This window comes from Perca fluviatilis, chromosome 22 (genome assembly GCF_010015445.1).
Source record: "Perca fluviatilis chromosome 22, GENO_Pfluv_1.0, whole genome shotgun sequence".
Lineage (NCBI taxonomy): Eukaryota > Metazoa > Chordata > Actinopteri > Perciformes > Percidae > Perca > Perca fluviatilis.
This window is the reverse complement of record NC_053133.1, coordinates 15280224-15301504: the sequence shown is the minus strand read 5'-3', so window position 1 is coordinate 15301504 and position 21281 is coordinate 15280224. Positions and strand designations below refer to the sequence as shown.

The window sequence follows — 21281 nt, the reverse complement described above, 5'->3', positions numbered from 1 at the left end:
TTAAAGATTCCAGTTTGTAAAAAAGAAATAAAATACATATCAAAAGTAAATTAAATATTAAACATATGATATCTGAACATAATAAATAAGCAATGACATCAATAAGTCAATATAACTTCATCAGGGGTTAGAGAAAGTAATTCTTTAAAACATAACAATGCTTCACTTTTTTTTTGTCATATGGGTTATTTGTAAAAAATGTTATATCTTAATTTCTTTCAAACATAACAAGATATATTGTTTGAGAGATACATAATACAAGCAAAGGGCCCTTACATTTTCTCTCTGGATACAATATGCATGTATAAAACTCGTATACGGTATGTCATAAGGGTTATTTATTTATTTTTATTTTTTTATATCGACTCTCGAGACCGTGATGGCGTCATGCTGCCCTTCACAATTCACACCGGTTCACAGGTCAAACAGCTGATTTTAAATAGCTATCACTTCCGGCTGCCATCTTCATTTGTAGTAAGTAACAGATAAAATACCTTCATCTTGCGGCGTACGTGCTATTTCTGTTCCACTCTTTAAACATGTTACGTTGAGAGTGTGTCTTGTAAGTTTATTTGAGCCAATACACTTAGCTAACTCTGTAACTTTAATGTTATTAGCGAAAAGGTCTCAAACGTAACTCGGCACCGGCCATGTTCAAGTTGTACGGTGAACGGCAGTTTGAAGGTAAGCTAACGTTAAGTACGTGAAGATATGTTCAGTCTGTTTGTTAGTTTGCTGTTTTAAATGTTCATTTATTCGGTTTGCAGAGATACATTTAACTTTCTCCCATGTTGTATACTGTTTGAAGAGCTTGGGCTTTATGTTATTCCGTTGTGTTTAATTAGCTTAGCATACATTTTGTAGCTGCTGCTGTGCTAACATTTCAAGAAAGCTATCCCTCTCTAGCATATATTGTAAATTTACAAGGACAATCCAGTTTGAATGTGGATTATTATAGCTTATTGTGTTTTATTTGTGTAGCATGTAAGATAACGTTTTAAGTAGGAAACATCTTAAATCCATTTTGCATTCGAGTTTAAACTGTTTAAACCGCATATGCAGCAGAATGAAAATAGTCTTTGACCGCCCTCACCAACATTGTAAACATTATAAACCAGAAGATATCCATCATTGTTATGTGGATAGTTAAGGCTGTTAGGTTTGGCAGGACTTGCGAAGTATTGAAGGACATACCGTATTCCCTGTATTAAACAAGTGTTATGTTGTTTCTAGCTGAATAGTTTCCCTAACATGTTCAGCTGTTTGCTGTGGCAGTTTATTGGCCTTCTCTTTTACAACTACACATGATATAGTAGTACAGACATCCGTTTATTTAATGCTTTTTCCATAAAGATCAATGTATCAATCTCAATTTTTATGATAAATGACATGGAAATGGCTCATCCCCTTTGGTGTGTTGTGTTTGAAAGGAAAATATCACTACTGGGATTAGCAAATGCTTGTATGATCCCCTGGAACATCATGTATTTAATGTTGTTCCAAATAGTTGTTCAGCAAATCCTGAAGGATTACATCGTTGACAGAGAAACAGAAATCCTGTTGTGATCTCTGGCTGATTGTGAGGCTTTTCTGTCAAATCTCTGTAAAAGTCACAGAAGGCTCGGGAGCCTTGAGAGTACTCTGCACTTTAAGGTTCAATTGTGAGACCTCAGTCTGCCTGGTGTCTATCTCCCTTTTCTTTCTCACAGACTAATGTAATGGTTCTTCTCCCTGACCATGATGTGGTCAGTGTCCCAGACGCTTGGGGATCTTTTCAAAGGCTGGGCTGTATGTGTGTTACACATTGGCAGGCGCGGGGTGGGTGAGGCTTTGACCTGGGTCAGATGACTCATCCAAACTGGGTGCTTGTCTCTGGTTCCAGGGACTCTTTGTGCTCATATTAGTATTATTATTGTTTCAATTGCAAGCATCTACTCATGGTTTGGTGGTGCACCGTGTCTTGGAAATGTTTGTGTTTGCTTGTGTTTTATTTTCTGTCTGGAGTGGATTAAAACTAAATATTGTGGCAGGCACTATTAATCCGATCATATACCTAATTGTCAAACTGCTTTGTCTCCAACATCCAAATAAAGCTCCCTCAGGCTAATGTGGAACACCTCCACTACTGCAGTTATACTTGAATATAGTTTCACCATCAGAGCTGATCGTTTCACTATCCTGTGCCAATGATCACTCCAGATCCCCGCTCTTTTATGTTTTCGTTAACAAAAAAAGAGTTGCAGTGGATTTATTGAGTCTGCACATGGCTTTTTACTCAATATGTGATTTATTACACAATCTCATGCAGCTTTATTCTAATTGGCTGCCAGCATACTTTTTTGTGCTTCCACCAATTTATCAAAGCCTCCTGCCAAAAGGCTGCTGGTGGATGGCTGGGTAAGATTTATCTGTAGAGCCATAATTTGACTCACCTTTTTATAGATTCACCCTCATTTACTCGGTGTAGAAAATATAACATTTGTCTTCATACCAAATATCCAAAAAATATTCCTAGCTGATTTCTTTTGTGATAGAACATTGCCAAAATCCAGATGCTACATAGTCAGTGTGTTTGTGTCATGACCAATCAAACAGGATCAGAGAACACTAACATCAGTTCTCCCATCAGCTATTAATTGGATTCATATTCCAATAAAAACATTGTCATGTCACTGTCTTCCTTTGTTGATACATATTTGTGGGATGTTAGATGGAGAGATTTCAGGGATGAAATGATAATACATTGTCAGGTCTAGCTTGCCAGATTACACAAAGTGATATAGATGTACATCGTGTCCTTGTGTTTAATGAGGATTGATTCTCTTTGCTAAAAATTTGCTAAGCATTTTGGACACATTTGTGGCTTGATTATGTCCGCCATCACATAGCTCATTGCCTGTACAGAAACATAAATTAAGTGATATTTGCAATTTTTATTGATTTAAATAATGTTTCTCAAAATATGGTTATCCAATCACAAGTTCCAGATAACCCATTGCTGTTAACCTCCTTAAACAAAAACTAGGTAAGCGGTAGAAATAATATTGAATAATTTGATTTGGCAATAAAGGCTCCTTTGTTAGTGTCTGTGTTACTTCATTGTGGCTCCAAGGGACAGCATGCAGGAACAGGGTGGAGTAAGACTGAATGATGATTTTGTTACTGGCCAATCGGGAGGGGAGGAGCTGTGAGATCTGCTCTGTTCAATAACCTCAAATGAATCTCTGACCACAGTAGACCAGATAATGTCTGTGCTAGTGCCAGAAGAATTTTGATTGCTTTAAGCTGCTTCACACCTGCTGCTACTTTTCTCTTTTTTCCTCTTCTCTCTCTTGTGTATCACGTCCCAGTCGGCAGGTAGTGTATGAGTGGCCCTTTGTTGCCTTTCTTTTTGTGCATACTTGTCATCAGCATTAGCTTCAGTCAGTTGATAATGTTTAAGTGACACTGGCTTGTAGGTCTTAGCATGGGGATTGGCAAAGGACAGATTCATTGTCACAGTGTGAGTAACATTGGAAGCGTTTGGTTCTCTTCCTCTCCAATCACCGAGATGACGCTGCTTCCCCTCATCAAAGACTAACGCTGCCAAAAGTCTGATCTCAGTTTCCAAGCAATGCACTGTGAAATGGAATGATTCAGAGGTCATGATACATTTGTTTCAGCTCAGTCTAACGGAAGCACGGTGTTTGTGATAGTTTGTCATGATTTGAGAAGATGTTGAGTGTGAGTCATAAGTGTTTCTGCTCTGGCTGTACAAAATGCTTTCCATTTTCTGGATTTCAGTTTTATGATAAAAAAAAAAAGAAGAAGAATGATTGGATGTCTATACCAGCTGCCCCAGATCGTTTTTTCACTCTTTCCACCCTAAGGACAGCTTAAACCTTATTAGTTTTTATTTAGGGCCATATCAATCAAAAGGTTGTAATTTCTAATGTTTATCCAAATTGAGTACCTTTGAAACCTCAGCAGATCGTTTAAACCACGGGAATAGAGTTGACTCAAAAGAAATTGTTGTGGGTCAGAAGGTTACACAGCAGGTAGGCTACCTCAATCGCTGGCTTTGGAACATTTTTGCAGCCACACTGTGTTTTGTTAGCTATTAAGTAGGGGCCAATTAAGTAGGGGCCACACAGATCCAGAGAAGTGAAATTAAATGGTTCACTTGGTAAATTTCTGTAACTTGTAAGTATGAGTCTATACAATGTGTACTGTAGCGTTGGCATGCAGTTAGACTTTATAGTACATGATCTCATTGGTGTCAGCGCAGGAGCGAACATGGAAATAAAATTGATTTATTGGGTAAGAGGGAAACACTAGTTTTTGGTATCCAAAGCAACTTTGTGCTGAATGGGTAGAAACCCCATCACAACTTTATTCAATGTGTTGTGAGCTTTAATAGAGGGCATATCCACTAGTCTTACCGGCCATCTCAATTGAAGTCCTATAATGTAAGAATTATTGAGTGGTCTGCTCACTTTATCATTTACAGCATTTGGAAATCTCTCCAATTCTCTGGGATATTGGGGCTGTGTATTGGCAAGAATCTGTCGATATGATACGTATCACGATACATGGGTCACGTTTCAATATATTGCAATATATATTTCGATACTGTGTCTAAGGCGATACATTGGGATTTTTTTAAAGTATAATTTTAGAAAAACTAATATTTAAAGGTCCCATGGCATGAAAATTTCACTTTATGAGGTTTTTTAACATTAATATGAGTTCCCCCAGCCTGTCTATGGTCCCCCAGTGGCTAGAAATGGTGATAGGTGTAAACCGAGCCCTGGGTATCCTGCTCTGCCTTTGAGAAAATGAAAGCTCAGATGAGCCGTTTTGGAATCTGCTTGTTATGAGGTCATAACAAGCAAGGTTACCTCCCCTTTCTCTGCTTTGCCCGCCCAGAGAATTTGGCCAACCCATGAGAGAGAGACATCATGGCTTTCAAACGAGAAAAGTGTCAGTTGGTCAAGGCCACATCCCCACCATCCACCTTGCCCCTCCCACTCTCCTCCTCAATAGCTTCAGACACAGAAATGGTACATACTAAGGAAAGCTCATTGTAGGACTGGCTCTAGTGGCTGCAGTTCTGCACCAAAGCTGAATTTTGGGAAAGAGACTTCAGATACAGTATTAGGGGACCACTAAGGTCTATATAAAAGCATCCAAAGAGCACCATGTCATGGGACCTTTTTAAAAAAAAAAAAAAAAAAGAAAAAAAAAGACATGATGTTCATAAAAGTCAAAGAAAATTACTTTAGATAAACAATTCAGTACACAGAAAATCAAACTGCCAGTTTGGGATTGTGGTTCTTAGTGAGCACATTTTCATATGCTAAAGTAGGCCAAAGTTCAGCCACAGCTACATTGTTAGCTTCTAGCAAAAAAGTCAGGCACTGCTAGGCACTGTTAGGCAAGGACACTAGTGGTGCGTCTCAGCATAGCCATCTAGTGGTATATGGCGTTATATATGTGTCACATTCCTGAGCGAGTAATTGTATGTTTTGAGCGCAGAGAACTATATTTTGCAAGCACATTACATTACATTTTGAACAGAAATTAACACTCGCAAAAAATAATTTAGTTTGAGTAAACAAAAACCTATTTCGGGCACAATAAATGTATTTGCATGTCTTTCTCTGCTCGCAGGTAAAAGCTGCTGCGCTCCGGTCCTGTCTCCCTCGCTCTCAACCTCTTCTCTCTGCGCGATCAACTCTAGACACGCTCGCTCAGATTTTCACAGCGTTACAAGTGTGCCACAAAACCAACCAATCGCAGAATCAAAAGGTCAATTCTGATTGGCTGTTCGTCTCCAATTAGATTGCAATATCAGGAAACAAAAATCTAGGAGGAACCGTCTTTTTCAGTCAACACTTGTTGGTACGGCAAATACTGTCTACAGTGGAGCTGTTCGACTAATGTTATTGGATTAAAACACATTTCGGTCAGTATTTTGTATTATTGACATAGCTATATCACAGAAATGTCTTAATATTTGTGTGTACTATAATGCCGTTGTTTTGTTTGACTCATATCTCCTTATGTTTGACTCATCCTTCACAAGCAATCTAGCTAGCTCACACACAGCAGCCGACATGTCATCTGAACAGGCCTCGCAGCACTGTAACTAGCTAAGTTAGGTCTCGCAATGCGAGACTGAAACATAGTAGCCTGTCACACTATAGCCACATGTAAGTAGTTTTTAATGCTTTGGTTACATTACCGTATTTTATTAACCTGAATTATGTTGCTATAATAGCTTGCGAATGAGCTATCCGTTGCTAATGCTAATTTATCTCAAAAAGCAGAACGTTAGCTAACTACTGCCAAGATATGATTTCAACGAGACCAGAGAGGTGTTATAAGACTCGGTCAAGTGTTGTCATCTGTCTTAAAATGAAATCATATCTTGGCAGTAACGTCGTTAGCTACTGCTTTTGACATAAATAAGCTAGCTAGCTAAAGTTAGCAACGGATAGCTACTTTGCAAGTCAATTGAACCACCCTTAAAGAATTAAGGTTAATAAAACACCACATCGATGTAACCAGTATTACAAACTTCTTTTAAGTGGCTGTATTGTGACATTTTAGGTTTGTTCAGATGAATATGTTGGATGCATAGACTGTATCCATGCTGGGCTAGCTAATGTTAGATTTCTTGTGAAGGATGATGTTAGTCACACACGGAGATATGTAATTCAAAAAACGGTGTTGTGATTAACACAACTATTAAGGCATGTCTGTAATATACCGGTCGGGTCAATAATATAAAATACTGTGGATCAGTGCTTTCCAACCCTTCTGGTCTGAGGTTCCCCACATCCCTGTCATATTAACTCACATACCCACCCGTCAATTCCCAATGTGTTCACACTATCCTATTAAAGTGAATATTCTTACATTTTCATGCAATTGAACTATAGACATTTAGGTTGGTTTGGTCAGAAATTCTACTAGCTTGGCCTTTTACTTGAAGTGTGGTTAATGTTTCAAAAGTCATACATTACTTTTAACTAATCATTTAAACTGTTAGCTACGTCAGTAGGCCACTTTTAGCTTTTTATTTCTACCATTGATTACTTCGCTATATGTTTAAACATATGTGTTGAGCTGTTTCAGCTGATATATTGTTTTAAATCAATCATTAAATTATTTTGATTAGTTAAGCTGCTCCAAAATCTTTCCAAGTACCCACTAGCTACAGCAGAGATACCCCTTGCTGGGGAATCACTGCAGGTGTTGTGTCAAAGACTGTTTCCCTGTAGATATGTCTTTCCTGCTACTTGCGATCTAATTGGAGGTGAACAGCCAATCAGAATTGACCTTTTGATTCTGCGATTGGTTGGTTTTGTGGCACACTTGTAACACTGTGAAAATCTGAGCGAGCGTGTCTAGAGTTGATCGCGCAGAGAGAAGAGGTTGAGAGCGAGGGAGACAGGACCGGAACGCAGCAGCTTTTACCTGCGAGCAGAGAAAGACATGCAAATACATTTATTGTGCCCGAAATAGGTTTTTGTTTACTCAAACTAAATTATTTTTTGCGAGTGTTAATTTCTGTTCAAAATGTAATGTAATGTGCTTGCAAAATATAGTTCTCTGCGCTCAAAACATACAATTACTCGCTCAGGAATGTGACACATATATAACGCCATAGTGGTAGGGGGTTTAACACAACATAAACATGAACCACTGTCTTACATGAATATTTTTGAACGTAAAAAAATAAATCAATATTGCCTTTTTGAAAATGTATACAGTATTGCAAAATAAAATATTGCGATATTTAAGTGTATCGATTTTTATTCTCACACCCCTATGTGATGTGATAGCCCATTCAGTTGAGACTTCCTAAGTTTACATTAACAATCTAAAAGATGCAGTTATCAAATTATTCAGTCCTGAAGCTCAGCTGAATATAAGTCATAAACTGTTTTTATTTCCAAACTACAGCCAATGACTTCTGCGTACTGATTGCTCTGTTCTCTCTCATCCTTCCCATTACAAGATCAACACTCTGAGTCATCCTTTGTCTCTTGCGTCTTCTCAGTGGGGCAGAATCTGCCTGTAAAATCAGTCTTTAAATTGCTTCTGATATTTATGTCACACTTTGGCTTATCTTAAAGATGGGCCAGTGAATTAACGAAGAAAAATCATTGATAACTGAGCAATTTTAGTGTTCCTCCATGATGTCAGTGATGGTTTAGCTCATGGTTAGACTTAGCACGCTGAAGTTTAAGAGTCTTTTAAGTTTAGGCCAAACAATGAGGGGTTTGGAGCTGATACTACATAGTTTCGGTGAAACATTTACATGCAGCTGAGAGGTGCTTGGGACTTGCCAATAGTTTTGAGGGAAAAAAGAAAGAAGAGGAACTACAGAAAAGAGGAGAATGAACTGAAAATGTACAATGCCAACAGCTGTGGTCTTTTTGCTTCAGATCAAACAGGGAGATACAGGGAGTGAAGGAAGTGTGAGGATGAACTGTGCCAGCCCTCCACAAGAGGGCACAGATGATGTTGCTGAAGGAGGCTAAGTACCCTCCCTGGAGTGTTTCTGATGACATGCCTAGTTGGTAAGACCCTTCATGTTGAGCCCCGTCCTTGCTCTGGTCTTTTAATCTCCTGTTGTCATAAATCACATGTCTAGTTCCTGCTGAAAGAGTGAAAATCCCTGGTTGCAGAATTTTCTATAATGATAGCTAATGTCCACTTAAACACACAACTTTGGCAGTTTAAAGGATTGAATATACTGGTTTTAAGTCTCTGTTTGTGAGTGTGAAATTTTAGGGTGTACCATCTTATTTAGGGGGCTACAATGTAAAGGCTACAAACAGGATACCAAGGGTGAGGCTCAAGAGGCCGTTTCCTATCTTATTAGGCAGAGTCAATAAACTTGTTAAACACATCCCCATCACTTGCTCGCATAATTTTAAATGATCTAGTGTTTTTTAATAATGTACACATTTAGAAAGCACAACACTTAATAAGTCACTGTTTAAAATATAATTTGCAGCTTTCTTTTAATATGAAATGCTAAGAATTTAATAGTTCTTCTAGGACTTTAAGTATTTACTTCAAACACTTTTTCCGCTTACTGACTTAACGTTAACAGTAAGTTAACAAAAAAAAACTATTTTAGATAAAAATGCATAAATCGGTTATTTGGTCCATTTTCTTTGAGGGTTGTTATGATTCAGCTAAGTAAAAGTATGTCAGCAGACTGTTGCCTTGAGAAAATCAGTTACTCTGATTATTCTTGTAGCTCCTCAGGTAGTCAACAGAAGACTGGAATTGTACTTTGTAACTTTAAGCTGTGCATTTTTAAAGACATTGATGGTAGAAGACTTGCACTTTTTCATATTTCTCATATTTTCCATTTATAAATAAAGGGTTAAACATCTATTCCCCTTCCTGGTCAGATTTGCCACCTCTCTGCTTTGCTGAGCAGGTTGTGAAGCAGGACTATGAAGTGACAATGATGGTATCACCTGTCCTTTAGTGCTGGATGTTAGACAGACACTGAAGAGCAGTCAGGGTTTGATTTACAGGAACATGTGGTCTGGGCTGCTGTTTGTCCTTGCAGTTGGTGTGCTATTACAAAGCCTTTGACTATGTAGATGGCCCCATATGGTGCAAAAGACATCTGAAGTTGTCTTACTGTGTCTGGAGTTTAGCTTGGAATGAAAAGCGACTCGAGTGGTTTGTTGTAGGGATGGGATCTTTTTACTGACTAGCCGTTTAAACCCCGCTGTGTTCCTAGTTGACGTCAGAAACAGTAATCGTTAAAACTAAAATTGGTGCTTTGAATTTATTTGTCCTTTTAAAGAACATCACATGATATTCTCATCCTTAGTTTTTTTTCATTGCAGCATGATGTTGATTATTTGTGCTTTAGTCATCACTTTTACCTATTGTCAGTTTATCTAGACATGCTATTCTCTTGGGAAGTGGAAACCCTTCTTTACGTGAAAAATTTTGGATAGTTAGAAATCTGAATTCTGCCCGTGCTATACTATTAGGCTCCTTTCCCCCATAAACCTAATTGATAACTAAGGCTAGTGGTGAAGTGTAAACACACGGGCAGCTGGTGAGACAGCCGTGTGTCTTGGATAGAACAGTCACCCAGCCCATAATGTAGTGCCGTTTGGATTGTTCACTCCCTCTTCTGTGGCTGTCAGGGCCGAACAGAGGCGAGGAGACGACCACACAAAAGAAATATTTGTCCAATCTGTCCAAGCAAACTCTCCAATTGAGGACTGAACTTTCCCATCGCATTGCTCTGTGCCTGTGTGACATGTAATTGAAAGAGGAACGATGCTTTGAACTAAGAAGGAGGCAACTTCTGCATTTAAAAACAGTCGTCGACTGTAATGACCAAAGACAAATTATGCACCTGTTCCATTAAATTTTGGCCTTTGTCAAAATTCAACATATGAAAATATTTAGGTTTATATGATGATGAAGCCGAGTTTAGACTAAACAATAGACTGGCAACATTTTCAAAGCTCCTTTTGCTTCTTAACAAAACATTTAAAGTTAAAAGTGGAACATTGAAGATAAAAACATATTGGTTTTAGTCCATACTTAGTTTCATTAATGTTTATCTGCAGATCTTAAATACTTTGTTTTAATACACCACATTAAAGACTTTTTAACCTTTTTTTTTCTTCTTTCCTTTCATTGTCAAGTCTTAATGTCTTGACAATGATTAACATATGCAAACATCAAATATATCCTCATTGCGCCATAGTTGAAGCCTTGCCATTTAAACAATGTTTTTCAGAGCACCACATCCCATAGATCTTGCCATTGTTCAGAAAATGGGGTTCCCTCCTGTCAGTATCTCCAGGCTTCTCAGACGGCTTTGCTACAAGGGTCATAAAGAGCCAGGAAGTCTCGTTCTGTGTGCGACTACTAAAACGTTTATCTCTCTCAATTCATGAGAGGGTGTTTGGTCTGCCGTCAAGAACCTTGATTCAACTGTGTGTGTGTGTGTGTGTGTGTGTGTGTGTGTGTGTGTGTGTGTGTGTGTGTGTGTGTGTGTGTGTGTGTGTGTGTGTGTGTGTGTGTGTGTGTGTGTGTGTGTGTGTGTGTGTGTGTGTGTGTGTGTGTGTGTGTGTGTGTGTGTGTGTGTGTGTGTGTGTGTGTGAATGGTTTGCCAGTGTGAAGTGAAAAGGGTTGCCAGGGTGGTGAAAGCAAGCTGTTTGCTCATGTCCAGACCCGCAGAATGGATGAGGACACAGATGGGACTTCTCTCTGGTGGACTTTTCTTCTGACCTAGCCCCTCTGTGTTTGGAGAGACATGGAAACCTTAGCTAGAATGGACAGGCATCTTATTGAATGAGGGAAGACTTAGGGCTTTCACTCAACAGGATCTGAATAGGATGTGGGAGACAGGCAGCGAAAGTTGTGTGTGGGGATTGGGGGTGGGGGGGGCGTTTGTTGAGAGGAGGTCAATATAATGTGAATGGCCCATGCTGTCACCAATTCTTATCTCCCTTTGACTTTGGGAATGAAAACATGTTTTTAGATACTAATGGAACGTACTGTGCATGAGCATGTGTGTCCAGAGCATGTGGTAGATTGCTATGAAATGGTGGTCTGTGTAATAGTGGTCTGATGCATCTCAGGCGCGTCCGGGTCTTGCCCTCTGAGTCTCCATAGAGCCGCAGTACCATAAAACTTCAAAGTCTGGACTAAAGAAATCATCTGGGTTTGTTTCTTTCCATGCTGAGTACTTGTGCTTTTTTCTTGAGAACCATGGGGGGGTGGGGGGGGATTTACAGAACAGCAGCACATTTTCAAAGGGAAACGAAGTGCATCTCCAAGAATTGCATCCAAGAAACTGTTTTTGGCTTGATGCAGAGGTCAACCTCAGTATACCTGAAGTTAATACCAGTACGCTGTAATAGGACAGAAAACAGATTTTCTATAACTGGTTTACTGATCTTTCCCACAACATGGTGATATATTTACATTGCTTTAAAAAGGAAAAGGTATAGGTAAATATATATGTATGTATGTGTATATAATATAATGTGTTGGTAGCCTTAAATCAACTACAAATGTCTGCAGTTACAAATTAACGTCAAAACGGAAAGTTTTCTCATCCAACAAAGTAGCATGCTCCATCTTTCCCTTTGTCATACAATAGGTGCAAGTCATTCGCTTGTTGTCTGGCCTCATGCCTGGGACTAATTTGCTATTAGAGACCCTGCCAGAAGCTAAATGATCCAGACAGCATCGCTCACAGGGTCACAAAGTTCCCTTTTCCATGATAAGGTGGCTAGTCCAGGAGAGAAAATATGGATCTGTTGTGAGTCATTTTTTTAAGATTGGCTTTTAGAGGACACACACCCACAGAGATAGTGGTTAGGGGTGGTACGGTTCACAAAACCCACGGTTCGTATCACGGTTTTAGGGTCACGGTTTTCGGTTCTGTACGGTTCTTGTTATTTTTTCTTTTAATCTTTAACACTCCAGAATATACTTCAGCATATGATATATAGCTAAAATTAGCATACTGAATGCATGTTGCACAAAACATGCACACAGTGGCAGTTCTATATATTGTTTTATTTCATCATAGGTACCATGAAATCCAAAATGTTCCCACACACCAGACTATAAACGACGTTGGCGCATCCTCCAGCTCTGGGCAGCCTCTCTCCCACTTGACATTTCTGCACGTGACGTGACCTGCAGCGGCACCCCACTCCACTTGAGGAGCGGTCGGCTCGGTGTCTCTCAAGTGACGAAAATCTTTTAAACTGACTTCTTCTAAACTTTGTCGATCTGAAATGAAGACAGATTCAGCAACTGCATGGCCTATTTCTCGCTTAAAATGTTTTCAGAAACACGTTTCGGTGAACTATTTTAGTACAATATGAGATCGTACTCTGAACGAGCCGCCATGACAGTCTGTTTTGAAATTAGGGACCAGCCAGACCCATGTGACGCGATCGTCCAATCAGCTGCCATGGGTTGCGTTTGTCACGCCCATCCCGCTCGTCCTTTCCAGTAAGTGTTTTAACATAGGTGTATAAAGTGGGCACTACGGCAGTAAGAGGTTAGTGCAGCTTAACAGTGTACTGACGAACCGTGCGGTACACACATGCTCCGAACCGAGACTAGCGAACCGAGCGGTTCGGGTGTTTTTTCATGAACCGTACCATCCCTAATAGTGGTCTTGTGCAGGTTACACTAAGCCAATCAACACAACGTCAGGTACTGACAGGATTCTGATGCAACCCTCATACGTAGCTTTCCAAAGGCAACTTTAGTTTAAATCACTAGCTCTTTTGATGTTGAGAAGGATAGCTCTAGTGTGTTAATACCATACCTGTCAAGTTTTGGATTTGAAAATAAGGGAAATTTTCCGGTGCCCACCTCGAGCAGTCCCACCACCCCAACCAAGCTCCAGTATCCCTTACATTTTAAGACAGGTGTACAAGAAAGCTAAAATCACCACTTGATGCAGAATGCTGAAAACATTTACAATTTATAACATTGCTTGTCTTTACATTTACATTTTATTTTCATTCCACACATTCTTTTCATTTCATATTGCTTTTCTTTTACAGTTTTTCTTTTAATTTCACATAACTTTTCTTTAGTGAGTTATTGTACAAATTTGTTGCAGACTTTGCATTCTTTAAGACTGTTTTGGAAGGAGTGTATTTGTGGGCGGGGCCAGAGTGTTTCATTTTACATGAGAGTAGAGTGCAAACAGTTCTGTTGTCTAACGTCATCCTATTCTCTGTAACAATCTTTGGTACCATGCTAAACACCCTTTCTGAACTTGCATTGCTATGGGGAATGCATAGTAAAGCCTTCATAAGTTTTGGCAGCGCACTGTCTCTGTCGTAGCGTCCATCATCCGTCTCTGTTTTTTTTCTTCTTTTTTTTCCCCTGCGTTGTCACTCATCATCTGACCTCACACACTAACCTCGCGACAACTGCCATCTACAGTACCTGTAGTAGGCTACTGCACGTGGCAGTTATCGCGAGGCTAGTGACAGAGCTCAGATTGGGAATTTTTTTCTTTTTTTACTCCCCGGGCCCGGGTATTATTTTTTAATAATAACGCAGGTTAAAATACGGGAGATTTACGGGAAAATACTAATACGGGAGGACGGCGGGAAAGAAGGGTAAAATACGGGACTTTCCCGGCCAAAACGGGATACTTGACAGGTATGGTTAATACACTAATACCCTTAACTCATTGGGGGTGAGCTGTTGCACCAGGTAAAAGAGTTGACATATCTCACAATCTTGTTCAAGAGTGAGGGTATAATGGGGGCAGATGGGTGGGTGGAGGTGATCCCACGTTGCAGTTGTGAGTTGCTGACAGGTGTAGCATGACCAGGGGTGAAAGGTCAAGAAAGTTTCCATGGCAATACAGGTCTGGAACTGCTTCTGGTAACATACAAGTTAGACAGAACAACCAACCCGCAGCACTTCCATTATCACTCCCAACAATATTGTCTGCAGTATACAGTGTATTTTTTATTTTTTTTGTATACAGTGTGATTTGCACAATTAACCATTTATGTTGCTGAATTTAGATTTCAGTTCATGGTGTCTTTGTCCTCTGTGAATTCTCGACAGCTCTTGTTTTTTTAAATCACATTTTGCATTTGTTTTTTTATAGGTGCATTTAAGGCTATGTTCAGACTGCAGGCAAAAGTGACCCAAATCTGATTTTTATTTATTTATTTTTTTATTTTAAATTCTTATCTGATTTTTTTTCATGAAACAGCCCAAGTGCCCACATGGCATCCAATCTTTTCCAGTTCTGATTTCGGCCACTTTCGTATGTGGTCCAAACCCGTTACAGGTCTGATATTGAGCATTAAGGCCTGCAGTCTGTTACTGCAACCATAAATACTATTTTACTTTCAGTTTACAATGAAAGTTGATTTGACTTTGGCAGTGGTAGTGTGTGTAGAATGACTTATAATCATCCGAGAAGAAAAGATTACTGATTTTTTTTAAATGGAAATTTAATGAAATGTAATGGTAATTATTAACATTTGTTGTCAGTTTAAGTAAAAGCATCTGCTTTCAGTTTACATGGGATGTGAAGCCCTTTAGCAGACCTTATCTTTGAGCAAGGGATGCTGCAATAGAAATACTATCACCTATCATTGTACATTTCACATTGTGACAAGAAATACAGAAGTACAAACGCATTCTTTTTCATTTAAGAAAAAAAGCCACAGTTGACAGCAGAGGTGACAGAGGCTAGATGTATGTTAGACCGAGTGGAACAGAACTTTGTTTCAAAAGTGCAGAATGGGCACATTAACATCAGGTTAAACCAACATTGGGTATGGGAGTGACGCCAAGATAATTAGAGAGCGGGCACCGAGCAGGGTCACGTTACATGTTGTCGACCCCAGACCTGCCCTGAACCTGTCTGTCAGAGGCAGAGAGGAGAGTGAGTGAAAAGGAGGAGGAAGAACAGACTGATGAGTGACACATTTTGACACACAATCTTTGCTCAATGGCATCCATTCAGCTGGGCACTTACTTACTTTGGCATTTCTAGAGAGCTTAATCAGATCTGATGCTTGTATCAGAAGCCATTTCAAGTCACCCGATAATTAACCAAAATGTGTGCATGCTCTCGTCGTTTTTGGACAGCTTGCTGCCAGTTAGATTTTAGAAACTATCTGGTGATGTTTTTTCCTCATGATTTCTGCGGTAAAATCAGCAACCATCAGCAATCAAAAACTATTGGACATTGGTCCAGTATTAAGCAAGAACGCTGCAGTCAGCAAAACAAGCTACAATGTAAGTTATTGGGCAACTGGCGCCTTCAATTTACACCCACAAAAGTGCTTGTTTTTCCACTGACAGGCTCAGATTGCTATTCTAAGTGTCTGACAACATTATGGAAAGGATCCCTACAGAGGTCAACCTTTCTTTTAAGAAGATCCTTTTTTTCTTAGGTAAGAACAGAGCACTCTTTTGCCCAATTGAGAGCAGACATGTTTGCGCAAAATAAGTAGTTATACTGTTTTTGTCTATTCTAATTTCAAATTTTATATTTCTCTCCTGCCATCCAATAATAAGTGATTGATCACACTGTTCAGTGTTTCCCACACATAGACTAATTTGTGCAGAATCAACACCGGCCGCCACATATTGCGATTCGTTATTCTTTTTTTCCTATTTGGTGCAGAGAAGACGGCTGGCGAAATTCACAAGTTCACGAAAGGTTGGTATCTTGTGAACACCTTTTACACAATCGCACATTTAAAAAGTGCTATGAAAATATTTTATATTCTGAATACAATATGTGTTAATGTTGGAGTCCCGACCCGACCCTTAGCAAACAAGCGATTTGCCCCTTCTTTAGAAAGTTAACTAGTTGTAAGTTTGCAGTAAAATTCAGTTGGGTTGTCGAGGTCAAAACACAATATGTAGCAGCTGTGAATCCAATAAACTTATTATAAATAATGTTATGTCATTTTTTTACTCTTACACCGAATGTTTGCTGCTTCAATCCAGATGAGTATTGAAAAGTATTTTCCGCGACTGAAAAAGGCATGTGTTGAGGATGAGGACCAGCCTGAACCGGAGGTATCCGTCTGAAACAGAGCTGAAGAGTCCGAGCAGTGTAATTAGTTATGTTATTAATTTGTTTACAATATTTTCAGGCATCAACCAGTGCTGCTCAAGCAGAAAGACAGGGTCAGGGAGAGAAAGAGATCGATTTCGTTAGGCATTGAAGAAAGAGTAGGAGAGGAGGACGGCATCCAACAGCGTGTGGATTTTGTAGAGGTAAAGAAATTTGAATTGGGGTTTGAATTTTGTATAGGGTGTTAAATGTGTGGATTTTGGGCAGGTGTGAATAATGTTTGATTAATATAATAATAAAGTTCTGTGTAACAAATTATTAATGAAGGAATTACCCCTTGAATACACCTGCGAACAAGTGTGGTGTTTAAGAACACGTCATGACTCAGACGTAGACTTTTATTAGGAACTTTCTTAAAAACAAATTTAAGAAAAAAGATAGGAAGATATTGGTGAATGAGGCCCAAAATGAGCCTGTCAGTGGCAATAACGGCACTTTTAGTGGATGAAATTGGCGATGCACATTTGCCCAATAGGACTATGTTGCAGCCCGGTCCGTGGCTGCCGGTCACAGCTTTTTTCGCTAAATACTGGACTGATTTCGATGATTGTTGTTACCATCAGTCATTTAAACACAAAAACATAGGAGAAAAGAGTCCAAGTAGAAAAACCCTTTAACCTTTTACTCTTTAACAAACAGTTTTGTCCATTGATGAAAAAGTAATATTTCAATATGGATTAACATTACATGACTCGCCGTTCAACACTGGGATGTCTGTGGCCTGGATGTGACATCATGCAGGGAGGCGAACCCAGTGCTGGGTCAGGCCCTAATGAGACCCACAGAAGAGTCATTACAGTCAGTGTGAGAAAGTTAGACTGTGGAGCAGGCCCCCTCCCATCTCCCTCAATTTCTACTCCAACCCCCCCCCTCCCTCCAATCCTTCTCTTCCACCAGCTGGCTAACAGATGGAAGGACCTGTTGGCCAAGAAAGTGAAGGAGAAGACGAGAATGTGGGCGAGGAGGAGGGAAAATTTCAGTGACCGTTATATTAAATGATAAGCAAATTTGCGGATGCTTGAATCAGAGCTCTGGGTGCACTTACATGTTTTTCTCCCTCATTGTGGACAAGTGTGTATATTTGTGTGTAGAGGTGACATTTGGCTAGGGTTATTGGGTTATGCAATCTTAGCGTTTGGTGTGTTTTGTTAACAAGGCTTGTGAAATGGAGGAAGTCAGATTGTGCTGGGGAAGGTGATGAGGATGGGAGACAGAGTGGATACAGGCGTACAACTTACGCTGTGTGTGTGTGTGTGTGTGTGTGTGTGTGTGTGTGTGTGTGTGTGTGTGTGTGTGTGTGTGTGTGTGTGTGTGTGTGTGTGTGTGTGTGTGTGTTTGCATTAGTGGTCAAGGAGCTCTGCAGTCAGAATGATCTCTGTCCTGCTGTTATTTACCTTCCAGGCCCTTCAGAGAGGAAACCAGTGGGTGTGGTGGAATCAACAGGGACTTGTCCTCCAAGATTTATACAAACACCACCCCCTCAGAATGGCTGAGAATTTGGGGGGTGTGTGTCTTATTGAGTACACTATTTGTAAGCTGTATGCACAGGTGGAAGCAATGGAAGAGGAAGTTAGGTCCCAGTTAAGCTGCTGTCTTTGTTTTAGTTTCAGTAGATATATTGTACCTTTTAAAAGATATTTGAAGTTCTGTAAAAAAGTATAGACTAAAATGTGTATTAACAACCATTTTCTGTGTGCTGTGAATAAGCCTTCAAATAAAATGAGTGAGAGCCAATAGTAAAATATTAAATAATTTTAATGTAATAGATTTATGGTTTTATTACCATGGGATGACAGACACACTTTTGTTATTAAATGACAAGTATGAAACACCTGAAGAAACATTTTCTTACTCGCGTTGACAAAGCTGTGCGCTGAATCACTCTCGTTTTTATCTACACGGTTTCCACAGGAGTAATGTGGATTTTTCTGTAAACTAAACCTACTGCTGCTGATTAAGAGACACATTGACACATATTTGGTTTTGTTTCCTGTAAAACTCTTGTCTCGTTTTCTATATGTCACACAATTATGAATGACCATTGGAAGCAGTCATTAATCCTGTGATTTTCATTTTATCCAAATTATCTTCAAAGCAGCACAAAACATTGAATATGTCCTTTTGGGGTCTTTTATGAATAATTAAATGTCTAATTTTAGAGTTAAGCTATTGTCTTCTATTCATTCTTCAACAAGTAATAATACAAAGACTGATCTGGTTTTATCAGGGTGACAATGCTCCTGTAAAACCATTTAACATTTAGATGTTAAATGGGGACACCTGACCTGATGACTTAACACTCGGGTGATGTTGTTTCCTGCCTGAGAGTAATCCTCTAGGATTGTTTTTGTTTTCTTTCCTGCATGCACATGCTCATAAACAAAGGAAATTAATTTGCTGTGTAGGCCCCACACCTTCAACATAATTGTGTCTTGAACAAAGTGGAAAGCACATCCCTCAGTATGCTAAATAAATTGTTTACAACAATTGCAATTGAATCTTATATATTCTTTTTTTAGATTATTTTTTTGGCCATTTTCGGCCTTTATTTTTACAGGACAGCTGAAGACATGAAAAGGGAGAGAGAGAGAGGGGGAATGACATGCAGCAAAAGGCGGAGGAGTAAACCTCTATATATGGGCGCCCGCTCTACCAACTGAGCTATCCGGGCGCAAAGCTTATATATTCTTAATGTTATATTTATAGCGTTTCCCTTAGTTATTCATAGCACTCAGCCATTTTTAGTAGGATAAGTCTTAAAAAACTTGGAAACTCTATCTCCATGTCTTGAACATGACTAACTAAGCTACTTCCTCAGGGTTTTTATAGCTGTGTCTCTTTTCCTGTGTTGTAATGGAAAAGTACATCTGTTAGGGTACACTGTGACATATTGTAAGTCAGTGTCTTGCAACATCTTCTGTATATCGGCATGCTCTGCTCATCTTTGTTGGATATTTCAGGGAAATCCAGACACGGAGAGGCATTCCTCCCCAGCTCAACTCCGTTTACTTTCCCACAGCTCTCAAGATATTTTGGCGGTCAGTCCACCTCAGCAGGAGTACACTTTACAGTGTACACCACTGTGAGGTGGTTTGCTTAGATTTGACTGGGACTTGAGGTTGCAATGAAATCCTGTCTTTCTGGTACGATACCGGGCTGGTGTCTTTTAGATTCAGAAAGAATGTATATGCCATTAAATGTTTCCCTGGCCTAACATTTATGAAAATACCTTTCAGACCTGTTGCATCTCAAATCTTTTGTTAGTACCCTTTCTGTTCTTTTGAGTCACTTTGGCTTAAATATGTCTCTGCAGGTGCTGGGTCCAGCTTGGCATTTCTAATGTGTTAGGAATTGTTTCCTTGCCGGTCTTTAAATCGGTTTCAGTCGTTCCAGCTGTTCTTAGCTAACTTTACATATTTAGTCCAGTTTCCTTTAACTAATATTTACCTGATCCTTGGATGATCAGCAACAATTTCCTTTGTGAATAATTACTCTTTTAGTATCCATTTACATTCATTACACTGAGCTATGCTTTTACAACAGTATGAATGACAATCACTGTCATTGCTATATCTCAAGTCAAAGCCCTTACTTCCTCCGGCCCACCCTCTTCTCCACCTCCAACCTTGTTCTCTGTTGTACCTTCCTTATAACCCAAGACTATAAAATGCTAACTTGCCAGTCAGTTGTCTCAGGGTTTTGTTTTTGGCAGCGGAGAACTAGTCTATATCCACGATGTTTCACTTCCAGGATTGCTCCGGTGCCGCAGGAAATTCCGCCATATGCATGTCTTTACGCCGATGTCCGTTTCCTTCCACTTTCTTTGTGTTGGAATTTTAAACTTCGGTCGATTTTATGAGGACAATGGTTAACTGCTCCTCAGATCTCTGCAGGGTAAATCCAGACAGCTAGCTAGACTATCTGTCCAATCTGAGTTTTCTCTCGCACGACTAAAACAACTTTTTAACGTACACGTTCCACCAAAACAAGTTCCTTCCCGAGGCGATTTTGCAGCGGCTCCGTGCGGAGCTTAGCACCGCCCATGACGATTGTGATTGGTTTAAAGAAATGCCAATAAACCAGAGCACATTTACCTTCCATCCCGGAATGCTGTGTGGATTCGCCAGACCCTCCTCCACAGCGCTGTGAAGGAGGGTCTGGCAGTGCGAGACTAGCAGAGAACAGACCTGACCTGGCTGGGACAGTTTAGGTAGGTGAGGGACAGCTGCTCTGCAGCTTACTGACTGTGTGAGAAAATGGTCATCACAGCACACTCCTCAGGGGTTTACAGTTCTCTTGCCCTGTGTTTTCTCCTGTTGGGAATGAGGCACAGGGCCATTCAGACTCATATCCCTGCCACAGCACCAACAGAGCTTCTGCTGTTGTCTGCTTTGAGGAAATTTGTCCCAAAAGCTAGACGTCACCTGGCCATTCTGAAATAATCATTTGAGTTAGACTGAATATAGTTTTGCGTTTTAAGGGTCAGACTTTTCTGCATCTTTCTTTATTGCTGTCTGCACTAAAGGACATTTCTGGAAAGCAGACTTAATTTAATAATGTGAGAAACATGCTTGACTGGAAGTTTTCAATACCTTGTTGAACAGCTAGAAATGTTTAAGTGAGTGTGCCTTTG

The 21281-nt window shown here is 39.7% G+C and overlaps 1 protein-coding gene across 7 annotated transcripts in view; it reads left to right on the top strand.

Moving 5' to 3' along the window:
- Window positions 1-458: 458 nt before the first annotated feature.
- Window positions 459-21281, top strand: part of sulf1 (sulfatase 1) — a 92326-nt gene continuing 71503 nt past the window's right edge. For 4 of the 7 annotated variants that reach the window (XM_039789816.1, XM_039789818.1, XM_039789810.1 and 1 more), the window contains exon 1: window positions 490-684. The gene's annotated coding sequence lies outside the window, so the exon portion shown is untranslated. The other 3 variants (XM_039789815.1, XM_039789812.1, XM_039789814.1) reach the window with 2 other exon arrangements.